At 42.8% G+C, this 8029-nt stretch overlaps 1 protein-coding gene across 1 annotated transcript in view; it reads right to left on the minus strand.

Annotated features, from left to right (window-relative positions):
* Window positions 1-8029, minus strand: part of SORL1 (sortilin related receptor 1) — a 174234-nt gene that overhangs the window by 86256 nt on the left and 79949 nt on the right. The window lies entirely within an intron of this gene.

Here is an 8029-nt window from a genome sequence, read left to right on the forward strand (position 1 = left end):
GTAAGAGGATCCTTACAGTTAAAGTCTCTAGGGCAAGGGCTTAGTTTCCAGATAACACACACTAGTGATGGGAGCCAGGAGTCCTTGGAGAAATAGCCAGAGCAGGGAACGTTCGAGGTTGTGCCAGAAAGCAAGGAGGTGCTAAGGGACCACTGGAGTCGGTGCAGTGGGACCCAGCAGCCAGCTCGATGGGAGTTCCAACTGGCCAATGTGGGAAAATTTGCACATGAAAAAGAAAAATGCCGATAACAGATTATACCCTAAATAGAAACAGGATAGGGGTCTCTGAATGATGCTAAAAGGAAGAGAGAAGGGAAGGGGGAAAATGTCTTTCTTATATTACAATGGTACCTAATACGTATTGAAAACAATGACAGTATGAGATAAATGACCATTCCTTAAGCCACATATTAACAACCGGGTCAGGCAAGATAAGCACTGGAGGCTATAACCACTGAGTGGAAGAGTGCCGGGGACCAGGGTGCTCACATGGTTTACACGGGGACCAGGGTGCTCACATGGTCTAAAGCTATCAACCCAGAGATGAAACCTTCACTACAAATGGAAATGCAATTCTGTGATGGATAAGAGTCACAACGTTCCCCAAACTTAGCGTTACTCACAATGGGATGATCTGACGTTACGCGCCTCCTAAGAATAACCTATCATCTAGGTCTATTCTGTACAACTGGACAAATCCAGAATGCGGGACGGTCCACATGGCCACTGGTCTGGATGTTTCCAAATCAAAACTGAGGCCATGCGAAAATGAACAACAAAAAAAGGCGGAAGGTGTGTTACAAAGAGACGAAAGAGGTGTTATCGACCCCATGCAATGTGTAAACCTTGACTGCATCCCAGACTGGGGGGTGGGGCAGTGGTAAGTCGTTTGGGACAACTGAGAAAATATAAATACAGTGTACAAGAGACACTGAGCTCATGTTAATTTTCTTAGATGTGATAATGGCATTCTGATTGCACAGAAACACCGTTATGTTTTGGAAATACATGTTTTAAGTATTTAGCTGTGAGGCAGCATGATGCCTGCAACTTTCTTTCAACTGACTCAGCATGGGATGCTGGAGTGACTCAGTAGGTTAAGCAACCAACCTTTGATTTCAGCTCAGGTCATGATCTCACAGTTCATGAGTTTGAGCCCCGCATCAGGCTCTGCACTGATAGCGCAGGGCCTGCTTGAGATTCTCTCTGCCCCTATCCCATTCGTGCTCATGCTCTGTCTCTCAGAATAAACAAACATTTTTTTTTAAAAACCCACAAATGACAAAAGGATAGACACACAGGCAGACAAGATGAACAGATGATAGAAGTAAAACAAACTGGCAAAATGTTAGCAACTGGTGATTCTGGGCAAACTTCTGTGAGTGTCCTTTAAACAATTGTTCTACTTTTTCCTGTGGTCTGACAGATTTTTAAGTTGGAGGAAGAATATGTGCAGAGAAGTCTCCAAGGAAGATTTGTTCTTGTTACAGCAAAACAAGAAAGCAAGCTCTTTAAAGAAATAAGCAGCACTGAAATAACTGTGCTGATTTTTCACGACTGAGAGGGAGGGGAAGTGGAGGGGAAGATGGGGAATATCTAACACTTGCTTCGTTTCCCAGGAAGCTGGCTGAGATGCTCAACGTGAGAAACCACTCACTTAGAGCTTTCTTCAGTGTCACACAGCTCTCGCTTCTTTCTTAAATATGTGCAAAATTTCTCTTTCACATTTCCCATATTTTTGAGATTTTAGTTTTTCTCCCTCAATGAATGCTTGACATAATCTTTTCACAACACCATACAATCCAAACACTCTCTCCCAAATCAGGGTGACGAAAATGGGTACTTCTGCGAGAGGCTGTAGGTTAAGCGAGAGGTGGGGAGCGGTGTACAAGGCAACATAAATAAAGGTCAGTGAGGACCAAGTGACTCCGCTATGGATCTTCCAAAGAGGAGAAATTCTCATCTGGCTGAAGTGCTTTTGGTTGAAGCTCATTTTGAAGCAGGTACAGGGATAAGTTAACTCATTCACTCTTCTTGCACCAGTCAGATGAACTAACAGCCAAGGATCACGTTTAAAGAAAAATGAATGGGAAGAGTTGGCCTATTATCCACACAGGACAGGAGCTATCAGGGATAATTCTGAAAGTCCATCTATTTGCACACTGCCCAGTTAACTCTATTTAGGAGCTCCTTGAACCCAAGACAACCTTAGGAAATGAAGCATCCCATTTCTTGAGAGGTTCCCAGATGATTGTGGGATGACACTTTGATCAGACTAATAAGCAGGTACATGGCCAAGCACAGCCTTGTATTTGAGAGTAAACCGTGCATTTAGAAAACAACGCTTTTTCCAAATTTCGGGGAAGGGGCAAGTCACATTAGCACTGCAACAGTTAGGAGGACATCTATTCTGGACCAGGTTCCAATCCCCTAAAGAAGAACATGTACTGATGGGGTGAAAATGACAAGAACCTTGCAAGAAAACAACCAAGTCGTCTCTGTATTCCTACAGTCAGGAAAGACCATACAGAGTCCTAACCTTCAGGACTGGAGGATTCAAAATGTTCAGATAAAAATACATACATAATCCCAGGGCCAAAACTCTCAGAGGATAGGAAGGAACATAAATAATACAATAAATATATAATATAAATATAACACAGATACACTAAATAAGGGAAGTGTTAATACTCAAGACATTAATGTGTGGCTGTACAGAAAGGTCCTTGATGAACTCAGATTTTGAAACATGTTCACGGTAAGAAAAGAGCCATACAATCAAAGGCAAAAAAATTAAAGAGCAGTACTAATCTGCTAGTTAATTCTTGTTATAATTCTTATGACAAATAATCTACAATAACAGTGACCAAACAAACCCAAAATGAGTCCAAGATTATGCTTCAAATTATGAAAATTAGTGGTAGATTCATAGGTCAATGGGATGGTGGGTTGGTTGCCACTAAATTCTATAAAAAAATCAGCAAGAAATTCTATAAAGAACCAGAAAGGGATCATCCTTTTGATGGTATAAATAGCGATAATAGAAAGGGGGGGAAAAAGGCAGAACTCAATTTCTATTTTGGTTGTATCATTATCAAGAATGATCTTCAGAATGGACAAAGCAGGAAAAAAACAGGGACGTTAAAAAGAAAATGAGTACAAAAGAGAGAACATTCTAGAGAACAGAAAACTTCAAAATATGATGGCAGATAAGAATCTCTAAAAAGATCACAGAGAATAGAGGTTCTTGAGGAGGAAGGAAGTTTTAGTTTCCTAATGAACTGAACTTTACTTGAGGAGGAAGAATAGTTTCACTTTCTTAATGAACATAAAAATGGGGGCACCTGAGTGGCCCAGTTGGTTGAGCATCCGACTTCGGTTCAGGTCATGATCTTGTGGTTCAGGAGTTGGAGCGCCACATCGGGCTGTGTGCTGACAGCTCAGAGCCTGGATCCTGCTTCAGATTCTGTGTCTCCCTCTCTCTCTGCCCTTCCTCCTGCTCACATACTCTCTCTCTCAAAGAATAAACATTTAAAAAAATTAAAAAATAAATAAAAGAATAAAAAAATGGTTTCAAGCTGATCTGAGGGATCTTAGAAAAGTAAGTCAGGGCTGGGACTCACAAGGTTTCACACCCAAGTCACAATAACTGAATTCCACTTCCTTTTCTCATAGTAATCCTTGATTTGAAGAGGAGGGCAATGATAGAGATGTTCTTTTTTCATAAGGATCTCTGTGGACCTAGAGATAAAATTCACTGCTGGTAAAACAAGTCCCTGGTGTGCTGACTACCAACATATGGTGTGACCCCAACCCAAAATGAGATCGCTAGTTCCCACATTGCTCTGTGCTTTGGTCAAAGATATGAGTAACAATATGGAAGGTCAACCCATGAAACCTGCAAAGCCTACATAAGGCTAATTGTACTGATAATGCAATTAATCCCAAAACAGGATTAAAAACACTTTGAAAAGGAAAGCAAAGTGAGAATAAAGTTCCACATGTTATTTCAAAAGCCTACCTGCTCAGACACAAGATGGAGAAAATCTAATCTTAAATACCATATGATTTCACTTGTATGTGGAATTTAAGAATCAAAACAGATGAACTTAGGGGAAAGGAAGGAAAAATAAAGTAAGATAAAAATGGAGAGGAAAGCAAACCATGAGACTCTTCACTACAGAGAAGAAACTGAGGGTTGCTTGCTGAAGGGGAGGTGGGTAAGGAGATGGGCTAGATGGCTGATGGGCATTAAGGAGGGCACTTGTTGGGATGAGCACTGGGTGTTATACATAAGTGATAAAACACTAAATTCTATACCTGAAACCAATACAACACTATATGGAAGAAAAAAGTAGTAATAATAAAACTTCTATAAGCCAAGTGAGGTAATATGCTCAATTATTTGCATTAATTATCTTGTTTAAATTACCATGTTAAAAATTCTGTGAGGTGTTTCCACAGACGAGAAAACTGGGTCTCAAGAAGATAAGTAATTGCTAAGGTTACCCAGCTAGTGAAGGGTTATAATGCCTTTGTAATTAAGTTGTAATACAATTCAAACTGGCTTGGAGTAAGAAAACAAAACAAGAAAACAAAAAAACCAAAAGAATGTATTATTTCATGAACATGAGCAATCCAATGACAAATGTGCCCTATGGCAAAGCTGTCATTGGGATTTAGTCTGTTTTCTCCATCCCTTGATCATTTTTCCTTTCTGTGGTCTTCATTCTCAGGCTATTTTCCAACATGATCGCAAAGAAAGTCACTAGCATCCTGGGATATGTCTGTGGATACAGACAATCACATACTCTCAGAGATGCAAAGAAATAAAAGTATGCTGCCTGTATAACTACCCTAGTTTTGTTCTAGGTTCTCCATTAATGCTGAAGGTGGCACTTCCACCTACCCTACACACATCTATTTAAAATAATAAAGTCTCAGGGCGTCTGGGTGGCTTAGTCAGTTGCGGGTCCAACCCCTGATTTCGGATCAGATCAAGATCTCACGTTTCAGGAGTTTGAGCCCCACCTCGGGCTCTGCACTGACAGCCCAGAATCCATTCAGGATTTTCTCTTTCTCCCTCTCTCTCTCTGCCCTTCCCCTGCTTGTACCCATGCTCGCTCACTCTCACTCTCAAAGTAAATAAACTTTAAAAATACTACTACTACTACTACTACTGGGGTCAACTGGTTGAGTCATGATCTTGCAGTCTGTGAGTTCAAGCCCCATGTCGGGCTCTGTGCTGACAGCTCAGAGCCTGGAGCCCGCTTCAGATTCTGTGCCTCCCTCTCTCTCTGCCCCTCCCAACTCGTGCTCTGTCTCTCTCTCTCTCTCAAAAATAAGCATTAAAAAAATTTAATAAAAATACTACTAATACAGTCTCAGTTCAATGATATTATAATAGTGTTGTATAGTGACAGATGGTAGCTATGCTTGTGGTGAGCACTGCATAACATATAGGGATATTGAATCACTATATTGTACACCTGAAACTAATGTAACATCATACGTCAACTATACTCAAATAAAAAAATTAAAAGAAAAAAAGAAAATCATATATTTAATGAAATGGTGAAACTGAACTTAAGCTACTGATTGAAGTAAGAGCATAGATAAAATCTCAAAAATATTATGCTGAATCGAAGAAGCCAAAGAAGAAACACAGGAAACTCTGCTAATAGCAGAACTAACCTACAGTGATAAAAATATAATCGAACCATCAGTTGCCTCTAATTGGGGTGAGGCGGGGCAGGCAGTGGTACTGGTTGAAGGGGCACAGAGGGATTTTCTGGGGTGACGGAAATTTTCTGCATCTTCACGAGCATCCTCCAGAACTGAGTAAATGGTGGATTTACAATCTGAGCATCTCATGGTGTATAAACTTATATCTCAGTTTTTAAAAGATGATTTAGTAGAAACTAGAGAGGTGGGGAGGCGGTCAGAAGTGTAAAAAAGAAGTCTTGGGTTCTCAGGGGCAGAGACTGAGTGTCCAGAGCCGTGTCGGAGGTAATCCCAGTGTGGTGGGGTCAGATCTGGGCTTCACATTTGAAAGCACTGACACCGTGAGGTGAACTAAAGGAGACCTGGATGGTGAAGGGTCAGGATCCCACAGCATTGGAGGAAAGGAACCAGAGCCACCTCCTACAGAATGGGACACGCCTAGGACAGGGAGGGGCCTCAGATCCTGGAAGGCGTTCAAGGGGAGGAGAAAAGAGCCTCTGTATGTATCTCCTGGGAGCCAAATGAAGCCTACTTGCTGGAAACCAGAGAGAGGAGAATTGGGGCTCTCTCTGACCTAGAACCTCCATTCATAAAGGAATAAATGAATCAAAAAGGTCAGCGAGGGGCTCCTGGGTGGCTCAGTTGGTTAAGCATCTAACGTCAGCTCAGGTCATGATCTCACAGTTCATGAATTCGAGCCCCGCATGGAGCTCTGTGCTGACAGCTCAGAGCCTGGAGCCTGCTTTGGATTCTGTGTCTCCCTCTGTTTTTCTCTGTCCCTCTGCTGCTCTCTCCCTCTCTCTCTCAAAAGTAAATTAAAAAAAAAAAAAAAAAGGTGAGAGAATGGAGAAATGAACAACAAACTGTCCCAAAGTGAAATGAAAGCCCCTTGTGACCTGGCAAATATCCCATAACTCGAGTTGTTCAAGGAAGACTGGAGGAACTTCCATGAAATTGCTCGCAAGGGCTGATAGGAGGCCAAGCCAGATGATGGACTAGGTGCGGATTCCTGTTGGACATCTCCCCTTGGATGGCCCAGAGCAATTGGGGCCACCGTGGCCACACTCACATTCTTCTGATGGCCTTTCGGGGCCTGTGCCCCTTACTTTTCCTGCGGCTCTAGGAAGGGTCTGATCAGCGTACCCGTCACCCCTGGCTAGTCAAAAGCAGTCCTGCAGATTTTGCCCCCAAGACGCTCAGTCCCCTCCATCAGCTTCCTCTCTCACCTCCAGTCTGGCTTCTTTCACATTCATCCTCCTCAGCGTGCCAGCGCCATCTTGCTATAATGCAAATCTAGCCCCATCATTCCACTGCTGGAAACTCTTTAGGGGTTTTTAGGACCCCATCACATAGAAAGGCAAGTCTGATCTCTCCAGGGCAGCATGAAGGTCCTCCGGCCCCCAGCCCCTACCTACATCAACCTCAATCCCCATGTCTCACCGCCCCCTCCCTGCCATTTGCATTCTGTTAGTACTCAAGCTTATACTTTCCAGCCTGGTTCATGCTCAACCTTCTCTGGCCAAGGTCTTTCTAACCCTGCAATGGCACCCGACCTCGCTCAAGCTTCCCCTTCCTCCACACCTTCCTTCTCCTGGCTTCCTTCTCCTTCCTTCTCCCCGTGTGCTCCTTCTACCTTACCCCCTACTCTATTTTATTGACCTGATTTTATAAGTTTCTTCGACCAGACTGCCATTTGTCAGGAACGAGCCCTCTTCCTTACTTTCCAGCCCCTGGAAGCTGGCACCTTTCCTGGCACAGAGAAGGGACGTTCGTTAACACTTGCTAAAGGAAATTACATGAACTGCACTGCATTTTCTGAATCCCACCACTCAGTTTCTTAAAGTTACAAGGTAATAGTTACGTGCTTCATTATAACCCAAAGGCCAAAGAGACCACATGAGGATTAAAATGAAGTGGGGGGGGGGGCTCTCTGCCACTGTCCCAGTAAGTGGTGCCACCAGAATTAACGCTGCCACCAAGCATGCAGGCTAACTGCCACCTTCCACATTCTGGAACCAGGGGGCTGCTTCCAGAACTCAGGTCCAGAAAAAGCAGCTGCATTGCAACTGGGATCTTTGCACTGTCTTTTTGAGGCCCTGGGAGGAAAGCCTTATATTCAGTCAGAAATCTCCTGTGAGGAAAGATGCTTTTGGGCAAGTCCAAAATGTTATTAGTAACCTACCAAGAATAACCTTCTGATGGCAGGTAAACCCACCGAGAAACGGAAAATGATCTTGTCTTTCACAATCAAGCCAACAAACCTATGTTTCGGTCTTTTAAATTTTTTTTTTTTTTTTTTTTTTTT

This window comes from Crocuta crocuta, unplaced genomic scaffold (assembly GCF_008692635.1).
Source record: "Crocuta crocuta isolate KB4526 unplaced genomic scaffold, BGI_CrCroc_1.0 scaffold271, whole genome shotgun sequence".
Classification (NCBI taxonomy): domain Eukaryota; kingdom Metazoa; phylum Chordata; class Mammalia; order Carnivora; family Hyaenidae; genus Crocuta; species Crocuta crocuta.